This window comes from Rhinolophus sinicus, linkage group LG07, assembly GCF_036562045.2.
Source record: "Rhinolophus sinicus isolate RSC01 linkage group LG07, ASM3656204v1, whole genome shotgun sequence".
NCBI classification, from domain to species: Eukaryota; Metazoa; Chordata; class Mammalia; order Chiroptera; family Rhinolophidae; genus Rhinolophus; species Rhinolophus sinicus.
This window is the reverse complement of record NC_133757.1, coordinates 119,432,408-119,441,466: the sequence shown is the minus strand read 5'-3', so window position 1 is coordinate 119,441,466 and position 9,059 is coordinate 119,432,408. Positions and strand designations below refer to the sequence as shown.

Below are 9,059 nucleotides of genomic sequence, written 5' to 3'. Positions count from 1 at the left end.
CTCCCTAAACTATGGTGTTTTTCTAAAACAAGATTTTAGAAAGCAGATTTTTGGGGAAATGTTAGTAGGAATTTCCTAAGCTTTTGGTTAGTTTTAGACAAGGCTACTAAGGAAAGTCTGCCTAAATAAGGCTGTTTTGTCATGCAACAAGGGAAACTCCATTTGTGGTGTAGCATTAAAGTGAGAATCGCCAGAGCTGAGAATGTCGTTGTGTTTTCTTTTTTAAGTGACTGTGCAAATATTTACAGTCCCATACATGCACTAAGATGAAAAATCAGTGCAATTGGACAAAAAAACCGTGGTTTAAAACAGTTTGGAAGAAAAGAAAGTATCCCAATAAATCACTTGTCACTGAGGATAATAGAATACTGCATCATCTTCTATCAGCTAGAATAAAGGTTAAAACACTGTGCTTGCTCTCTCAACTCTCTGGTCTTGCTGGCATATTCAGTAGTGGATTCCATCATTATTGCCTGTTTGGTACTGGAAACCGTTCTCTTTCCTGTAATTGTTTATAATTCCTGAAGACTCTTAGGGAATGTCATCTGCTTTAATAAGTAATAAATCCTCTGCTGAAGGTGTTGAGAGATAGCAGTAACAGGAAAAGGAAATTCCTTTTCCCTGCCAGCATAACATGCTGACAGAATGAATGCGTCACAAATTATTTAAGACATTTTGCATTAAAAAAAGGAGTTTCAAAAAGAAAGGTTGTCTTGCTCTGAAAAATGGTAGGGTTGAAACGCAAGGGTACAGCATTGAAAACTTAATTTGAAAACCTTGAACTAGTCCGTCTAGACTGTGATCAGCAGCAATCTATCACTCAGTCCAATCATTAGTCCTTCTAAAGTTCGTTTCCTGACTGATCACCTCTTAATCTCTTTTGCATCCCTCCCGTCCTGTTTCTGAAAATTTTTGAATATTTTATTTAAATAAAAATTGTGCATGCACATCACTTAAGGGGTTGAAATATGCTGCCAGGTTTACTACAGAAACAGCAGTCTCCAGACGTGCTCTCCACTATTCCCTTCACCTTGGAGGGAACCTTTTCACCTCTTAGCTGATTGTTTAAGCCCTTTCATATTTATGTTATAGTTGGATAGTAGCTATTTAGTGATCGCATGATTATAACCATGTAACTGCTGTTCAAAGAGCCAAGTTAGGAAGTAAACTATGTTTATGTTGATTTCCTTACACAATTTATGATTTCCTTAGGGAAAAAAATGGTCACCTTATTTATTGTTCTTGCTTTTTATATACCTTTCACTAATGAAACCTAATTGCCTACATCTCCTTTCTAGATGTGCAAATGTATGAGGCATTCTACTAAATTATTGTTTTGTTTTGGAGTAATTTGTCCCAGAGCTTGCTCCATGCCGTCTGGGCTGTTTTCCCTGGGACATTCTGGGATTGATTTATCATCATGCTGGGATCCCTTCACCTTCTCTCTGGTTTGATATGCTATTTTTTTTCTATCCCAGGACTTCCTCATTGTTGGTTTACTCTCTCATTTTCTAGAATACAGCCTCGAATAGCTTCACAGAAAGCATAGTTTGTGACTTTGCATGTCTAAAAATGTTTATATTCTACCCTGAAATATCAATTAAGCCTTTTACATTTTATTGAGGTAAAATTTACATAGAGTAAATTGCACAAGTCTTAGAGGCACAGTTTGATGGCTTTTTACATATATAAATTATATATATATATATACCTGTGTACACCACCCAAATGAAAACATACAACATTTCCATCAGTCAGAAAGGTTTCTGAGTGCCCCAATGGTAGACAATACCCCCACTTTCAGAGATTACCATTAGTCTGATTACTATAACATGTATTAATTTTGCCTTTTTGAACCTCATAAAAATGGTATCACATAGTATGTGCCTTTTTGCATTTATGTTTTCTTCATATGTTTTTGAGATTCATCCATATTATTGTGTTTACCAATAGTTTTTCTTTTTTTCCTACTTAATATTACAATGTATGAGTAGATCACAAAATACTGTTTTATATTTACTTCTAGAGATTTTCAGAAAAAAATTTTAACATTTAGGTTTATGATCTACTTAAAATTAATGTTTTGAATGTGATGTAAAGTATGGACCAAAGCTAGTTTTTCCCCCATTTGGATATCCAATCTGCTGTATCCTTTATTGAGAAAAACATTGTGTGCCCCATTGAATTGCAGTGACATCTTTGAGTAGATCAGGCGACTGTATATGTTTGGGTCTCTTTCTGAATTCTGTTCTGTTCCGTTGATATGTTTACCTATCTTTGGACCATTAACATAACCTTGATTGCTGTAGATATATACTATATTTTGATAGTTGGAAGTATAAGTCCTCTACCTTAATTCTTCCTCAAGGTTCTTCAAAGTCTTGGCTATTCAAGCTGCTCTGCATCTTCATATACATTTTGTAATCAGCTTGTCAATGTCTATAAAAAACCAAACAAAAACAAAACCAAAATATAAAAAGCCAGGGTTGGTAATTGGGATTGATTCAAATCTATAGGTGATTTTAGGCAAGATTTGACATTTTAACACTATCGATTCTTCTAATCCACAAATATGTTATTCCACTAATTTAGATTTTTTTTAGTTTCCCCCATCAGTGTTTATAGCTTTTAATACAAAGATTTTGTACAACTTCTATTGGATTTACTCACAGATATTTTATTTCTTTGATGCTTTTGAAATGGTATTTAAAAAATTTCATTTGCCAATTGTTTGTTGCTAGTAAATAAAATGCAATGAATTTTTGTACTTGTATGTTGAACTTGTCTCCAGTGACCTTGCTCAATGTGTTTATAATAATAATAATTGAAATAGTTTGTAGATTATTTTGGATTTTCTAGATGTATAAAAATATTATCTATGAATAATGCAGCTTTTTCCATTCTAATGTTTACACATTTAATATGTTTCCCTAGTGTTATATTAATAGTAGTAGCTTGGACTTTCTCAACAATGCTGAATAGAGCAGTGATGTGGACAGTCTTCTTGCTCCTCTTACTCTACTTTTCTCAGGGGAAATGTGTTCATTACTTCACCATTAAGTATAATATTGCCTATAAGTTTTTCTTTGATGCCCTTTATAAGACTGAGAAGGTTCTCCTGCATTGCTTGTTTGCTGAGAGTTTTTAATCATGCATAGATGTTGAATTTTATCAGTTGCTTTTCCTTAGTCTATTGATATATTTATATTGTTTTTTTTCCTTTATTCTGTTGATGCGGTAGTTTACATTGATTGTGTCTCAAAGGTTAAACCAACCTTGCATTCTGGGATTAACTCTTCTAGGTGCTGACATCTTATCCTGTTAATATGCTGCTGGATTTGATTTACTAATATTTCATTTAGAATTTTTTGATCTGTGTGAAATATTGGCCTGTATTTTGCATTTCTTGTAGTATCTTTGTCAGGTTTCGGTATCAGGTTTACACCAATTTGACACTTGAATAATAGTTTAGTTTGTTGTGGACTAGAAGGTTGGAAATGATTTTCTTCCACTGTTTTCTATATTTAGTGTGTTCTTGAGAAGCATTACATCTTTATGGTTTGTACTGTCACCTATAGGATCTTCATGTTTCTGATTTTGTAAAATTTCACTACACTGTGTTTTATTGCATCTCTGTTTTAATTACTGGGCTGGGAAGTAAGGGATATTTTTAATCTCCTAATGCAGATCTTTCAGTTGCAGGAAATTTTCATGAATTCTTTCATCAATGGTGCACTAGGCAGAATAATGCTCTCCTTGCCCCCTGCCTCCCAAGATGTCCATATCCTAACTTCTGGAATCTGTGGATGTTACCCCGTATGGCAAAAAGGACTTTGCAGATGTTATCAAGTTAAATTGACATAGGAAGATTATCCTGGATTATCTGGGTAGGCCTGATGTAATGGTTCTTCTATAGAAGAAGTCAGAGTGAGAGAGAAGGCCATGCGAGGACAGAAGCAGAGATTGGCATAATGTACTTTGAGGATAGCGGAAGGGAACCACATGCCGAGGAATAGGTATGGTTACTACAAGCTGGAAAAGGCAAAGAAATGGATTCTTTCATAGCATATCTGGAAGGAACCAGCCCTGCCAACACCTTAGTGTTAGCCCAGTGAGACTGACATTTTAGTATTCTGGTTTCAGAACTATATGGCAATATATTTGTGTTGTTTCAAGTTTGTGGTATTTTGTTATAGCAGCCATAGGAAAATAATATAAATGGTTTTCTCCTTTATTCTCTGTTCTTTATGAAGCTCCTATTTTATTATAACTTCTTGATGATCGCAGAAATTTTCTTATATTTGTTTAATCTCTTTCTCTTTTTGTCCAACTTTCTAGAACATTTCCTAGATTTCTCTTCAAACTTATCTTCCTGAATTTTTCATTTCTACTGTACAGTTCTAATTTTCCAGGACTTTATCCCTCTTTTTGTTCTCAGAATGTTCTTTCTTTATATGATTTTTTTAAAAATGGTGCCTTGTTCTTGTTCATGGTTGCAGTATTTTATTTCTTTTATCCCTAAGGGTATAGCAATTTTCTTTGGAATTTTATTCTCCCTGCAAAATAAGTCTCCTTCAACTTTCATTTGACTGTCTGTTTTGATTTTTGTATTTCATAGTAGCAACTCTCTTTTGTTGTTTTGTAATACTTGGTTGTCTGCTCATACTTAAGAGTTGATAACTGAAAAATGAAATGGAAGCACTGAACATGTGGGTAGAACTTTACCCCAGGTTTCTGAAGTATATAGTACTGCCAGTTCTTACTAAGCCTTTTGGGATGATGTTACATAAATTGGCTTGCTTCTTGGCCACCATCAATATGGAGTAAGATAACAGTGTTTTTGTTTTTTTTCCCTCCAGCTTGTAAATTATTTACCATATGTCTAAATATTTTCATCTTCCAAATTATATGTTTTTTTCTTCTTCTTGTCGCATTCTTGTTCTGCCTGTCTTGATGAGTTATACTTTTAAGTAAAAATATCTGTATTATAATATTAGTGCAGGTTTATGAATAGACTGAAAGTAGATGAATGTGTTCAATCTACTGTTTTTGGAAGAAATACTACGGCTTCTATGTTTTAGCCTAATCCTTAGAATTGATGCCCTTCAGGTACTATCCTCATTGTCTTTCCTTTTCATGCTACATACTCTTGCTTCTCAATTTTATCCATTCTTCTGACTTCAACGATCATCAATAGACTAATGACTTTCAACTTTGTATCTCTATTTCCTACTTTTTCCCCTGCATTTTCAGATCTTTATTTCCAGTAGGAGGTTCTCAGTCAGTAGTTGGAGTTCCTACATTTCCCTTAAAATATTTTCAGAATCAACCTCATTATTCCTTTGCAGCCTTATTGTACGTTACCTATGCACAAGCTTGCGACTGTTTTGTGTTTTGTCTTTTACTGGTGTCACTAACCATCTAAGATTTAAAATTGGAAATCATTTTTAACTCTTCTTCCTTACCTCCTACATCCAGTAAGTTACTAAGTCCTGCCAAATTTACTTTCTATATATCTCTTACTATACTTCACTCATCCCCCACACATTATGAGTCCTCCTGCATTATTTCAGGTTTTCAATATCTACTATGCAGCCTACCACAGTAATCTAACTTGATACCTCCCCCTTATCTCTCCAACCTCCAATCTGCTGATATAAATTAATCATTCAGCAAACACTGATTGAGTACTTAGATCTGAGCTATGGTATGTCCTGGAGCTACCATTGGGAAAAGACATGATTTTTCTTCATGTTGGTGGAGAAATAAATTTATTGGGAACCTATCACATTAATGGGAAATAACAAAAGCGCATACAAAGTCTTATGATAGGAGAAATACAGGGTACTAGAGAGCCATATAAAAGGGTAATCTAACTTATACTTGGGGACAATTGAAAAGATTTCCAGAAGGTCATGCATATAAAGACCACAGAATTAGGAAGTATGTTTCATACAGAAGACACAGCCCTTGGCAAAAGCCAAGTGGTGGGCACATTTGATGGACTGAAAGAAGTTCAGTGACTGGAGAGTGGGAAGAAAATGGGTTGCAGTAAAGCTGGAGAAGTAATCAAGAGCCAGATGACTCAGTGCCTTCTAAACTAAGTTTAGGAGACTGGGGATTTCTTCTAAGAAAAGAAGGAGACATACAGGAAACTATATGATTTATGCTGCATATTATCTCCCTGTGGGGATGGATTGAAAATGATCCAGTTTGAAGGCAAAGACCAGTGGTAATAATCCCGTTGGGACATGGTGATGGCTTGAAATAGAGTTAGGGAAGTGAAGAGTAAGAAAAGTAGTTAGCCTTGTAGGATATTAGGAAGTAGATTTGGGAGGATAAGAGTAGGAAGAATTAAGAAACAGAGAAATTACAGGTTTGAAGGAATGGTTCAACGATGAGTGAAATTTTGATTATATTGAGTTTGAATGCCTGTGTGACATCCAAATGAAGATATACAGAAGTCTGTTCATATCTTTTCAGGCATAAATACACTCCCTAGTTCCCTACTGTGTTCAACATAAAGCCAAAGCCCTTCACATAGCACTCAGAGTCCTTTCCATTGTCAGCCCAGCACATCTGTCTGGATTTATCTCCTAATAACAACTCCTAGACCTCTTCAGCTACTTATTCACATCCTTTCGTGCCTTCTTGCCCTTAAATATGCTGCTGCACATTTGACCCACACCACATGAAATTTAGCTGCATCATTTTCTGCAACACAAATCCCTTACATCAGGTATTTGTGAGGATGGTAGCCTTAACTGAAGATTATGGGGCTTATAGGGAGAGATCATATTACACGGCACACAGGCTTCTCCAGTCTCATGGGTTACTCCCCCTTTTCTCACCTACTGGATGTGTGCTGTCCAATGCATTAGCCACTGGTAACCTGTGTTGGCTTTTGAGCACTTGAAGTGCAGCTACTTTGAGATCAGATGTGCTGTAAGGGTGAAATGCACACCAGATTCTGAACACTTCGAAAAAAGAACACGAAATAGCTCAGCAATATATTTTTTCCCCCAAATATCGATGTGTTGAAATGACAGTGTTTTGGATATATTGCATTAAATATACTATTAAAATTAATTTCACCTTTTTTGTTTTGCTTTTAAAAAATGTGACTACAAGACACACAAAAATTATATATGTAGCTCACATTATATCTCTACTGGACACTGCTGTCCTAGATGTTTCTGCTAAATTGTCAAATTCTTCTTCTCTATTATGCAAAACAGTTTAACTCTTGAGGTTCTATTTAAACTTATCTACCAAATCTCATCAAGGAGTTTCATTTTATAGGCTCTCTTTAGGAGGAAGTTGTTGTTATATATCAAAAACAACAACAAAAAATATCAAAACCTAAAACATCCACATTTCTACATTAGTACTCACTACACTGCAGTGTGATTTTTTTTTGACACCCAGACAGCTTTTATTGAAAAAGATTTACTGCAGCTTTTGACTTCTTCAAAGAGCTGATAACCCTCATCCGATTCTTCACCTTCTTTATCATAATCATCATCATCTTCAATATGTTCTCCAGTAAATTGTAACACTGACCTTGGGATTATACGCTCATGTCAAAAGTGACCAATTTCAAAGTCTGCAGTAAGGATAGGTTCAGCATTATTGCCCAGATCTCTCAGGAACTTCAGGAGGGGCAATAAATAAATAAATAAATAAATTAAATAAAATTAAAGAGTCATTGGAAACTGTTTAGGTCACAGTACGAACTGTTCTACGTCCATTATGTTTCTGTTTTTAATGGTTTTTAAAGTGACATTCTTCCCTTTTTCCCAATCTATCTGGTATTCTGTAAAACCCATAATTTCTTGTCCAATGAAAGGAAAGGGAGCAGAATCATCTGGTTCTGACCTCATCCTATATGTCTTTGTCAGCACCTCATTTGTGAACTATTCACTGGGTTCTAAGTGAAATTCCAAGACAAAACTCATAGGCTGGGCAGCATCTGAGAACTTCACTTTAGTACCTTTCAGTGCTTTCAGTATAGTTTTGTCATGTTCCTGAACCATATCACTCAGCAAGTCAACATTTTTTTTTTTTTTTAATTGGGAAATATTGGGGAACAGTGTATTTTTCCAGGACCCATCAGCCTCATGTCAAGTCGTCGTTTTCAGTCTAGTTGTGGAGAGCGTAGCTCACTGGCCCATGTGGGAATTGCACTGGAGACCTTGATGTTATGAAGACTGCACTCCAACCACTGACCGGCCACCCACAAGTCAACATTCTTAAAAACAGTCTACCAAAATTCAGGAATTCTCTTGGGGTCTTGTTTTTCTTTATCCTTTTTCTCATCTTCAATCTTGGCCTTTTCTTTCAGCTCCTCTGAAATTTCATCTTCCTCATCTCGTTTCCATTGACATTCTTCTTCTGTAGGTTCATAAATTGCATCAGTGATCTCAAATTGCTTATCAAATAAAGGCTGATAGAGAACAGCATACTTTCTTTCAAGATCGTGAACTTCCTCATAGAACTTAGACGCTATCTGTGTACATTTAACTTGAAGGTGTTTGAGAGCATTCACTCATCTTTTCACCACCCAGGCAAGCTTTCAATGTATCCTGTTGGTGTTTCTACCAGACCATCAAGTCTTTCTTGAAGCGCTGCAAGAATCTGAGGATTTTGCATTGTCTGAACAGTGAGCTGATGCACTTTGATTGTTGTTTCTTCATTAGTTTCTTCTTCTACTTCTTCAACATCATCCAAATCTTGATCAAGTTCAGACTGTTCTTTGTGGTCGATGTCTGCCATGTTGTAAGAATGCCAAATATCGGTGGCTCGCACGGGGACTGTGCGGCAGGGACTCAGGGAAGCGGCAGGAGCAGCAGGAGGCATGCCGCGAGCAGACTGAAAAAAGCTGCATGTGATTATTTTAAAAATTTCTCTTCCCCCCACTAGACTGTGAAGAAAGACCATGTCTCACTCACCTTTCTATCCCTGATACTTAACACCATGGCAGGCACATAGCAGGTACTAAGAAATGTTTGTTAAATGACAGGATTGGCTTTTTTATCATCGGAAACGGAAATATTAGC

General features: G+C 35.9%; 1 pseudogene; it reads right to left on the bottom strand.

The window, feature by feature from the left end:
- Nucleotides 1–7,394: 7,394 nt before the first annotated feature.
- On the bottom strand, nucleotides 7,395–8,825 carry LOC109456612 (nucleosome assembly protein 1-like 1; annotated as a pseudogene).
- Nucleotides 8,826–9,059: the final 234 nt, after the last annotated feature.